At 41.0% G+C, this 12,605-nt stretch overlaps 1 protein-coding gene across 3 annotated transcripts in view; it reads left to right on the top strand.

Annotated features, from left to right (window-relative positions):
* The window catches only part of DPP6 (dipeptidyl peptidase like 6), a 1,044,825-nt gene that overhangs the window by 766,004 nt on the left and 266,216 nt on the right, over positions 1–12,605 (top strand). The window lies entirely within an intron of this gene.

Raw genomic sequence — 12,605 nt, 5'->3', positions numbered from 1 at the left:
CTGGATTTTTGTTAGCTGTGAATAACAACATTTAGCATAGTTCCAGCTGTAATTTGTTTATTGATTTTATCCTCTCAACTTTATGCATTTTTATTTCCTATTTAACTGACCCCCACATACGCTATTACATTCTCTGATATATCCTTCTCACACCTCACGCCCTTCTTTACTTTAGCTGATGGTAATACACCATTATGCCATCAAATCTAATAGTATATTTCTACAGTTAAAAGTAAGTTCCAAGTAACTGCATTGTAAAGCTAAAGCAGACCGAATCAAATGACAATAAAAAACAGCCACAGCCACACAGTTCCCCAAACCTTGTTACCAGTAGTGTTTCTGTATAGAAAAAGATACAGTACCCAAAATTCTAAGCAAAGAAAAAAGTTAATTTAGGTTTTTAACAGTATTGTGGTACCTCTGGGCTTTTTAGTTTTGTTTTCTTTTACCATGTTAAATCTCTGTCATTGACAGTTTGTCAACTATTGTATCATATTAGGGCCAAAAGCGAAGATCAGGAGCGCACTCAAATTGTGGTGTATATAAAATGAGAAAAATTCACATATGTCTTGTCACACCAAGCCTGTGGAGTAGAGGTAAAGAATTGGTACTATTATATGGAAGGCCGTGAGTTCGATCTCTGCATGTGTATTATGTAAAATGTATTAATGTTCAATTCCCACATGGTGTGTGTGTGTGTGTGTGTGTGTGTGTGTGTGTGTGTGTGTGTGTGTGTGTGTGTGTGTGTGTGTCCGTTAGCAATAAAGCATTGAATTGAATGTTTAAAAAAATGTGTGTTGTGTCATGTGACCCTCCTCTGCGACGCCACGCACAAGAGCTGACAGCTGCAGAGAGAGAGGAGAGCACGTGGACACAGCCTTATGAAGTTAGGAGAGAGCTGACAGCAAAAAGGAGAGAGATCTAGATGCCGGTAAATCCTCGCGTGCCGAAATTTTAATGCGATCCAGGTTATAACGCGGTCTCATTCTGTGGCCCCCAAGGACCGCGTTATAACGTGGTTCAGCTGTATATTGTTCTTGTAGAGACGACCGTCAGAACCAGATATATATTGCAGAAGAACAAAGAAAGGAGATTCCCATGTATGAAAAAATAGAGGATAAAGATAATAGTGCAGGTTGCTTTATAACAGTAGTAATTAAAATAAGTATTACACTCACAAACAGGATGCCATCTTGGGTCAGACCATGGAGAAAGGACAGCTCTCCCTCACTTGCAATCCACCATCCACTGGGGAAGATGGCATTGTCCAAGGAAGGAGGAACTTATTCTTGGCCTGGGATTTCTCCAATTAGTCAACCAGTTCTGGGAAAATCCTCATGTAGTCTGTTGCTCACCCTACACGTTTCGCTTCGCTAGAGCTTCCTCAGGGGTTGAAAATGGTGTTCTCTATCTTTTAAATGTCCCGCCAACGCCAGTAACCGCGTGACATTGTGTATGATGACGTCATGGCGCATGTCCGTGACATCACGGTGCACCGCATGTACCAGACACAATTGGGTAGTCAGGGTAACAGTTGCAGCAAGGTTAGATTCTATGAGCCAGCCCCAAACGAGGTTCAAGCCAATCACTTAGGCAGGCAGCATGTCCGCGACATCATGATGCACTGCACGCACCATACACAATCATATCAGGGCCGGCAGAGATTATCGCAGGGCTCGGTGAAGGGGCAATTGCAGGGACCCTTACCTTCTTACCTTACCTTACTCTTCTCCGGCGTGGTGTCATGTGACATGGCGTCGTCACATTGGCATGGCAACGTGATGCCTCGGAGTCATGTGATGTCACATTGTCATGGCAACACAATGCCATTTGACATCGCAGCGCCATGATAACAGGACCCTGCAGAAGGAAATGCCGCTGGACAAGGTAAGAGTTACAGAGGCCCGCACTCTCCCCAGCAATCAGTTTAATTGTTGTGGGGAAGAGTGCAGGGCCTCTAACCGCGGGTTTCGGTGCGATGGCACAGATGGAACTGCCATCAAGCCGGCCCTGCATCATACGTTTTGCACCAACAGGCTTAATACATAATAGTTTCTGAGAGAGAGATAGAGAGAGAGATAGAGAGAGATTTTTTTTGTACAGCGCCATCCACATTCATAACGCATCACATAAGTAATAGACGTAACAGAATACATAATAGAAATAAGTGCTTCAACAATAAGTAAACATTAGGAAAAAGATTCCCTGCTCCGAAGAGCTTACATTCTAATTACTAAATGTACTCAAATGTATGTAATATAATATCCACCTACTTGTAATATTCTTCCGTGCACTACAGTATGCCTTGTAAATAACCATTGTAAAGCGCTGCATACACACCTGACAATACAAAACTAATGTAAAAGTACAAACTGTATACATAATTGAACAATAAACATACAGTACTTTACACAAATCTGGGATGAACTATCATACACAATGGGGCTTATTCAGATTCACTATCACAAACTCTTGTTCAGGCCAAGGGGTTTATGTATGAGTGCGTCCTGATCAGCACTATCACAGTTTAACGAATGACCCCCAATGTTACCAATGATCGACATTTTCACTTTCCAACAATTGCTGATTCTGACTAGGAGATTGGTTTGTGCTTCGTACATTAAGTGCATACCCAAGGATGGTATCTTGTTTCTTCCCATAGAAACTGATGGAAGTTTAATCCACTTTAAACTTCAACAATAACAACATGAAAAAGTCAGAGCGTGCATTTATCTCCAGCAAAGGTTGGCAGAGGACAGTGTTTAAGAGCAAGAAAAACATTTAATTTAATGATAGGTTCTTCAATTTAATTAAAGACTATTTTCCCGTTTTATGTTATTTCAGAAGACCAAATCACCACATAAATGACATTGGTGTATGCCTTCCTTACATATTATTCCTTGCAAGCCGGAGGGAGTGATTGCTGAAAATGTTCACCACTGCTCAGGAAATCTATTATGTGATGGAAAAGTGAATTTATGCATGAAAGTTACAATTTTCAGCATCATTTCCACTAAACCACAAAGAAAGGCAGATATATAAATTGATATTCAATGATGACCTTTATTGGAAGATGTGACAGCCATAAACCAGGATGGAAATTTTTATCAGCTCAGCGGACAAAACTCATTACAAGCAATAGATTTCTGTTTTTCTTTTGTATTAAATTTAGGTGAGTGTTATTTGCAACAGTTCTGCTTCTCTGACAGAGAGAATGAATTTCAAATCAGAGTGAATAGTATGTTATCTTTTGGATTGATAATAATATTTGTGTGTGTAGATACATACACATAGGTTTTCAATACTTTACGTGCAGTAGATTGCATATACTGTATATAATTGTTTTTTTTTAATTTAGCCATTGAGTAACTACTGTGGGTATTTTATTGATGAATCCATATTCAGAATGTAATATCAATATGGTTTGTAATGCATATACTGGAATAGCAGATTGATCTTGCTTCTGCCAGTTGTAATACATGGGGAACGCATGCAATAATACATCCCCAAGCTGCTAAGCATATTCATAGGTTTATCTGCAGAATTTCTATAACAGTATTAAGGATTTTGTGATCTACAAATAAGATATTAACCTTTTTGCTACCAGAGGGCCTTACAACCCATTGTTCTGTATGTCCCACCATGGGTTGCAGACCCATCTAGCAGCTACAGAGTTAAAGCCGCAAAACATATAAAATATTATGTTTGTTTTTTTAAATAAATCAGTTCTGTAGTATTAGGTAATAGTGACTGTTTTAAAATATTTATTCAGCTCTTAATGCCATTTTAATGAGTTTTAAAGCATCCTTTGATTTCTATAGCAGGTTTTAGCCCAGTGCAAGATCTTTGCAACACTTTTCTATTTGTGATTTTTTGTTGCCAATGTTCCCAGCAATTTGAGCTGTAAGCTGTAACAATAAATAATACTACTTTAGTAGCAGAAGGATACATTGTACCTGTAGCTTCTGAGTTACATGGACTGAAGGATTGACTGAAACTGAGAGGTGAGCGGTGCGCAAACTGGGGGACTTTTATGGGTTGGGGGGCACAGCGTTTACAGAGGCCCCGCACTGCAAACACGAGGTCTCTGTAAACTTACCCATCTCTATGGCAACGTGGCGACAAATGACACCTGTTGCCATGGAGACGTGACATCAAATGACACCGCGGGTCATATAACGCGACCACACATGACCCTGCAGCATCATTTGACGCAACATTACAGATGAGGGGGGCGTTACCGAGGAGGAGAGCAGGTGGGGGAGTGGGAGCGCATCCAGGGATTTTGCGCACCCCTGGTGTAGGAGACGAGTGCAGAGGTACAACTAGGGAGACATAGATTGGGGAAATAAACAGTGGCATTTATTTAGCATGTAGCTTCAACACAATACAGCTTCATGTCAGCAAAAACAAATCAAACCCTTTGCAAGGGCTGACTCTAACTTCCCACTTCCTATCTGCAGGGCTGCGGGGCTAGGCCTCTTGCCAACCACTGAGCCCAAAGTCCAAAGAGGTACCTGTAAGCAGGGGGCTCTTTACATCAGTCTCCGGGTCTGGGTTGGTGTCCGTGGGGTGCACCCTTGGCAGGTTTCAGTGACCGCTGTGTCTTGAAATAGAGGGTCTGGTTCCTTGGGATCTTGCTGGCAGCACAGTCCTTCTGTGCTCAAGACAACCCTGTGCAGTTTGTGCACCACGCCTTTAAACCTGCTTGATGAGCCAGGTAGAGACTGGTTAATTGACTCAGGTTGCCATTAACCAGTTCCTTGCTGTAGTCATCAGCTACAGACAGGCTTTGGGTGTGCTGCCTTTTAAAACTGGGGAAAGGACCTGTCAACAGTGGCCATTACTGTATGTTAGATACAAAATGAGGAGCACCAAAGATCACCAGCTTAGGTACGAATGTACTCTTATACATACTTTAAGATCTCCTTTCTTCATAATCTTTTAAGTGTCCAATGATGATATTAGTATAGCCCAAAAGCCTTCTGACTGCGGTTGCTCCCCAAGAGTCATAGTTGCAATGTGAATAGAAGAACTTCCTGCGTGGTTGCACCTGTTGCACTAAAAGGGTTAACATGCTTCTGTTAGAGGGGCCAGCAACACATTGATCTGTACTTCAAAATGTTGCGAGGCCTTCTGGCAGCGAAAGGACGAAGGGCCAGTCTGCCAGAAGCACAGTCCAGGAGGCCCTACTGATTTTGTTGGCTACCAGCAGTTTCCAAATATTTTACAACTGATCCCCAAACACAATTGTTTTGCCTTTGGAACCCACATTTTCCAAATATTTGTAGGTTGAGTCCCAAGAAAATACACTTTGAAAGACTAATTCATTTTCAGTTTGTGGGACATATTGTTTGGGTTATTGATGCAGTGAAACTGCCTTCCTTCCCTTTGTCACGTGCATTTTCACATTTTCTCTCTGTCTTCTTATCAGTTTACACCAATGGTGTCCAACCTTTTTTGGTTAAGGAACTCTATAATTATGTTGGAAAATTCCACAGAAACCCAATCCAATATATAAATGTGCATATTGAACTCCCACAGCCTTCTGCGGAACTCCAGTACTCCGGCGCCTCCTCAAGCCGTGTCCCCACATGCGTAGCTGTGTCCGCACATGCGTAGTTGTGTCACTTTCTTGCCTTCTCAAACACATTTTGTGTCTCCACTTCGTCAGCAGTGTGTGTGCAGCGGTGGTCCTTTATATACAGTATCTATTCGAAAACGTATCTACTATTTGTATTTTTATGGTATCTACTGAGTGCAACATATTTGAAAATGTTGACATTGTAGTTATCTATGTCCAGCAACCATAGTATTATATGCATTTTAATATTATATACTGTAAATGTGTACAATTTCAAGTATTTTATTTGGATACATTGAAACGTTTCAGTAACCTTAAAATATTCAATAAGTCTATTTAACACGATTTCAACGTAGCTTAACACTGCAGACACTGTTTATAATTTGCTAAATGTATGCACTAGTTCAATACTGTAATTAGAGTACTCCTGGCATTGAGATTTTTGCCCTCCTAGAAATTAGAAGCCCCCAAATATCTTTACAGTAGAAAATATTTACTATATGTATATTTATATAGTAGCAAGAGAGCGAACAGCCACGCATTAGGGCCTATACTTTAAGTTCCGTTAGTGCTGAACCGTGCATTCTGCACGGAAAGCCCCATTCAAGTCATTGGGGCTTTCCATGTAGATAGCTTGGTACAGCGCTAACGGAGCTTACAGCCTAGGCCCCATAGGGTAGTATGAATATAGAAAAGTGTATTCTTAATCCAACGTGGTAAGTAATGCACGTACATCAGAAAAAATTTCCACGGTACACGGTTCAGTCGTCAGGTTGTATTTGTATGCGATTTCCTCGGTCTCGTCCTACAAGGAACCTAGCGCAGCACGATGTGAGTCCTGTGAGAAATACCTTCAATGGTTTTAGCTCTAAGCAGAACACAAAAATTACCTACTGTATGAATCTAAATCTATATAAACTCTAAATACAGCTATATTTTATATACAAGATAAAATCAATCTAAAGGCTATTAGATTTCTTCATCAATCAATAGCTTCACAATGTAAAAAGGTATGCTATAAAGTAAAATGTAATTTGAAAGTGATTTTAAGTGAAAACCTACAGTGAATTCTTCCTGAAAGCACTTTGTACAATATCCATTATTATGAATATATATTTATGTCAATTTTAACATAGTATTGACACCACCATACTTTAAAACCAATTATTAATACGACTTTTCTAATAAAATTCTACATAACTCTTTCTCCATTAAAGTGCTATTTATTATACACTCGTATTCTTTACATTTTCCATGTTACGTAATCAAATTAGTATCTCTCATACTGTATCCAAGATAATATAGAATTAATCTACTGTACCTATAAAAAACATTAAGTGTTTCTGAAATATTTATTATATAGGAAAAGAAATCTAGCAATATATCTCCTAGTTCCCTTTAACCTCACGAATAGTATGCATAGTGAGATGCAAAAGAGGGATCCAAAATAAAGTAAAAAAACCACCAGTACAAATAAAAATAAGGTAATCTTTACCCAAAAATGCATATTGTATATACACATTCATTACAACCCTCTGTGTCTAAGGTACCAAGTTTGAAAATCTAGTACTGTAGGATTACCTTTTTCATAGGAGGCATAAACAATCCACTCCTCATCTTATTATCCCCTCCAAATGAACTCGTTCAATGCCAAATTAGCTTGGATACCCAAAGCATTACCAATCCATTTTCAGTGTTCTGCCTGTGTTCGTATATCCTCTTTCTTAAGGGTCTAAATGTGTGTCCAATATAGGAAATACCACATTGACATTATAGAACACACACTACATAGTTATTAATGCATTTCCGCTCTTCCTTAAACTGGTATGTTTTTCCAGGTCTGAAGGAGCTTGCCCTGGGCGCAAGTTCAGTCAGACCCTCGCCGGTGGCATGAGATAAACGTGGTGGCTTTGCGAGCAGGACCAACGTGAGCACAGGAAATATAATAACCAGGAATGGGGGTCCCCTGGCTGTCTACATATGGTATTGTGCTTGCAGTAAGAATCTGAAGCTAAGTAACCAATAAATTGTATTTAACTAACAACTGGTGTTGGTGTGTTCATGTGTACTTAAGAATGGGTTGTTGATCTCACTCACAAGTATTGTTCCTGTCAGTGAAATAAGTATTTTTTGTCAGCACAGAGCTGAACTCTACAGCTGCAGCCGCCGGTATTCGACCACATCTCAGGAAAAACTATGAGATTCCCATCAAAAACCCAGCGAGAGAGTCCACAGCAGATTTAATGGCCCAATCGGATTAACACAGCGGTGGCCCCTGCATTTGAATGGGACTCGCACTGTGTGAATCCTACCGGGTTTCAGCTGTCTGTAGAGTGACTGATTCAGTGTTTCTCTTACTGAGCGTCACTTACACACAGGTAGAACTCGGTAGGACTCACACAGCTCGAGTCACATTCAAATGCAGGGGCCCCCCACTGTTTTTATCCGATGGGCCATTAAGTCTGCTGTGGACATCTCACAGGGTTTTCGGCAAATTGGCTGTGAGTTTGGAATGTGATGTGGTCGAATACCAGTGGCTGCCTCTGTAATAATCATTCAGGACAATAACCACACATTCTACAATGATTACATCTTGGCTATCCTCCAAAAGTTTTAATTATATTTTCAATATCTGACTTCAACATGGTGGGCACTGCTTTATCCTTAGGCTAGAAGCAAGTAATTTTAGGGTACTCTGCTAGAGCTTTTTTTTTTTAGAATCAGATCTATTGAATGTATTTTCAAGTGTTTATTCCATATATGTCTGTTCTATGGGATATTATTATTAAAACATATTATGAATTTAAAATATGCATTATCTGTACTATCTTTATATTTCGATTTTGTATTTAATAAGTGTAAGCCCCACCCCCTTCTTTTGGGTTACTAGCGATAAGGCCAGTGGTTAATAAGAGAATAGATGCTAGCTCCGTCCAGTAGTGACACAGAGGTGCTGTGTCATAGTGGGTAGATAAAACAGAGAGACTTCTGTGAAGTCAGGTTCGAGGAGTGCCAAAAGTCTGCATGGCAGCAGAGGTGTGACCTCAGGGAGTAGAGGTAGGAAATGTCCTTCTCCAATTATAGCGCATGTCAGACCCCACCATTTTATGTTTCAGTCAGGGACAGTACCCATGTAGTCCAGATCCATTAGCATGGCCGGTAGAGAAATGCATGTCCCATAGAAGGAACACAGACATGTCAGAGGGCAACACAGAGAAGGCACCAGGGTGTCAGGGGAGCTACCTGGCAAGTTGATCCCCATGTTCAGTAGTGGATACCCCTGTGGAAGTGGAAGTTCCATGACAAGCAAAGTCAGAGTACAGTATCTTTGAGGAAGTGTCAGTTCCCTACCAAGAATGGATAGTGACCAGTGAGAGTCTGTAACCGGCCAGGATCAGTCGAGATGTAAAAGGTCTTGTCCATCAAGGGCCACGTACACAATCGTGAAAGGCAGGAATGCTAACAAGAGTCATTCCTTTGTAAAGTGATGAGTATTATCTAGAAGTCTATACAGAAGATGAGCATTGTACGTGATGAATGAGAAAATGTAATAAGGTACAGCCTGCATTTATTTGTGACTGTATGAAGATGTTCCAATGCAAGGGAACCTACTGTATAATAAAAAAATGTCCTGTGTCCCACCCACAAGATTCTGACACCCTATTTGTAATCACCCAGCCAACCACAACAGATAAGGTAAATTATTGCTGAGTTGGACATTACACCATACACTGCTGTAACCTCCTTAGAAGTTAGAAGCCGAGCACGGAAGGTTACTTAGGTCTTCTCTGTTCATAGTCAGAACTGTAAAGTGTCCCCTACTTCTTGACATTATAACCTATGTACAGAAACCTCAGTGCAATAAAGTTAACTTGTTCTTTAAAAACTCAATCATTTGTACAGTTTATTTTAAGACGTACAGTATACATTGGCAAATTAACTAATTAAAAAGAAAGTCAGAAACATTACAAGGAATATCTAAGTAAATAAATACAAGAAAAATTGTCCCCCAAAGAAGAAGGACAATTGTATTCAATTCCATCAGAAAATAATCACATGCTTAATAAATCAGATTAAAAAAAACAGTCAAAAGGATAATAGATAATAGAAAAGAGGACCTGCATCCTATAAAAAAAACCAGATAGAGCAGAGATAGAGCAGTCCCACATTTGTTTACAGAATTAGTCTCTCCCCTTTCTCTCTCCACCTCTCTGTCTTTCTCTTTCCCCCTCGCTGCTTCCATTTCACTCTTTCATCCTCTCTGGATGGGAGAAATGCCACAGTTGGGTATGACTTAAATAACTTAATGTTATTGTCATGGGAGACCAGAACTGAACCCAGGGATCAAGGCGCTAGACAGGACAAAGCAGTTCAATAAAGAGTGTTTGTTCTAGCTGGAGCCTGCAAGCACAACACAAAAACACAGATCGGATCTATACTCACTAACACAGGTGCATACGGGAGGAATCCTAACTGGCTAGGTCATGAGCGCCACATTGAAGGCTTACCAGGGTTTGCTTCCACTCTCTGTAGGGGAAGGGGCCGTCATGGCAGAGCACTTTCAAATCTCCTGCTGAAACGTCCTGCTCTCCGCTTCTCTGGTAACATGGTTTAGGATAGGGTTGCTACATTTAAGTTTTTTAAACACGGGATGCCCGGATGACTAAATCCAATAGGAAAATGTAAATTAAATCCATACATTTCCTGTATGTTATCATGCCAATCACACACAGCATTTCTCTCCCCCCATCTTTTTCTCACCCTCCCTCCATCTCACAGCCCCCTCCTCCACACTCAGTCCTCTGCAACATAGTCCTTACATTCCTCCTCTTCAGTCCTCCTCCTCACAGCCCTCTTCACCCTCTCAGCCCCTGGCTTCCTCCTCACAGTCTTTCTCCTTCTCGCAGCCACCCCTCCTAATCATAGCCCCCTCTCATTCTCCGACCTCCTCCTCACAGCCCCTTCACCTCTTAGCCCTGGTCACCTCTTCACAGTCCCCATCACCTCCCAAGCTCACGATCTTTTACAACGCCATGTTTAAATGTCACTCCGTGGACATTTTAAAGATGACACGTCGGAGCGGCGGGACATTTGAAGATGTCCTGTGTAGCCGCTGCTATCCTTGGAGCGGCACAGAACATTTAAAGATTGTGTCATCGAGATCGCAAGCAACAAGATGTCCTGGTAGTGAGTTTTCCTGGTGGTGATGTGTGGCGTTGGCGCACCAGCAGCAGTTTGGTCTAGCCAAATGTCCCATTCCGCCGGCAACACAGTCTCGTAGCACAAACAACTTTCACATTTCAAGATTGGTTAGGCTCCCAGCCCCATGTTGAGATGTCTCCGACACAGCACATCGCTTAGTGCAGATCCACATTAGGATTACCTCTTGAGTGCTGATTGGGTTCCCCTTATCTAGCTTCCCCGCTGCCATAGGAAAGCATGTTAAAGGGGCTGGAGACCAATCACAACGTTGTTGCTGCTCACACACCAATTAGAAGGCAAGGGTTCACCTGCATTGGCCAATCAGGAATGGGGTCGGGGCTGGAAGCTAAAGGGCTGTGGAGGGAACTACAAATGGGCCAATGGGTGTAGCGCTTACCAGAGGGACTCCGCAACGGCTTCCCACGGCTGACAGGATATCTCCTGCTTGGCTGGTGCCACTCTGGCTGGGACGGCAACCATTTTCTCCTCTTGTTGGGTGGATGTCCCCTCGGCCTGATCTCCACCCTAGACAGTTTCTTGTTTGTCTCATGCACCTCTCCTCTCCTCCAGTCCAAGGAACAGCCATTTTCTCTGGACATGCAAGCTGTCTATGCTTTATTATTACACAAGCCACATTTATTACATTTGCACAACAGGAATAAAAGAATCACAGTACAGGGTATGCAAGGGGATACACAGTACAACCAGATAGCTCTGGAGTCAGGTGGCCAGATAAGCCGCAGGGAAGAATGGACAAGGGGCCAGGGACCGGGCTCAACCTTTATTATACTGGTCCCTGGGCTCCTTTCCATCACAGTTATTTCCTGGCGTTAACCTCAACGGAGCTTAGTGAAAATGCTGTGGATATAATTGATGGTATAATAGACTGATTTGCATAGCACTTGAAATAATAGCTGTTATTCATAATGCCGTACTTTTAATGGGAGAAAATCCTAGTTAACTTTGCATTGTTTTCTTTAGTGAACACTGCATTATGTTTAACAGGCGTTGGCTTACAGGAGGTTAAACAGGCTAATGCTGTTTAGTGAATCTGGACCATAATGGTAGCATCGTATTTATTTATTTGTGTTTTTAAGAAGAGTAAAGCTGATTTCTGTTCCTTTGAAGTCGGCAGCTAGACTTTTATAACCAAGCTATGTGAAGGGAAAAAAGGAGTGAGAATTTTATTACTGCGATTAACAGACTTTCTAACAACAATTGTGTGGTATAAAAATGAGATGTCTCACCAAGGATTTAGATTAAACATCTGAACCAATTTAAATGGCTATTTAATAACATTTGCACAAAAAAAACTAATTGTATTTTCTGTAGCTAATTTTTTTTTTATAACTTCCAGATACGTGTGTTTCAAGAAAAGGGTATTTTTGTCTCCGAAGATATTGAAGTAAAATGTATTTTTCATGCCCTGGAGATGATGTTGAGATTAATCATTTCTAATATGACTTTATTTCCCCAGGAAAGATACCCTTATCTGCTATAATGTTTTTCAATGATATGACAAAATCTAGAGGCAATTCCACGTGTAACAGTATCTGTGTTCCATATCCCAGCTGTATTACTTTCATGCTATTGGATTACATCCCTTCAACAAAGGCTACAGCGTTCTGTATTTTTTTTTTAACTGCAGAAACGTATGGGAATGATGTGAACACTCTGACTTCAATCGTCCTTCCATAGAACGTTTTCTGTTACACCCATCATTTATCCAAACTGAATAGTTATCTTGCATATTAGTGAAAAGTGTATTATGTTATTGTGTGGAAATCAGTGAAAAGGTAAATAAGACTTAATTCAGTAG

This window comes from Ascaphus truei, chromosome 2, assembly GCF_040206685.1.
Source record: "Ascaphus truei isolate aAscTru1 chromosome 2, aAscTru1.hap1, whole genome shotgun sequence".
In the NCBI taxonomy this organism is placed as follows: domain Eukaryota; kingdom Metazoa; phylum Chordata; class Amphibia; order Anura; family Ascaphidae; genus Ascaphus; species Ascaphus truei.
The sequence above is the reverse complement of the archived record's forward strand: the minus strand, read 5'-3'. Positions and strand labels throughout refer to the sequence as shown.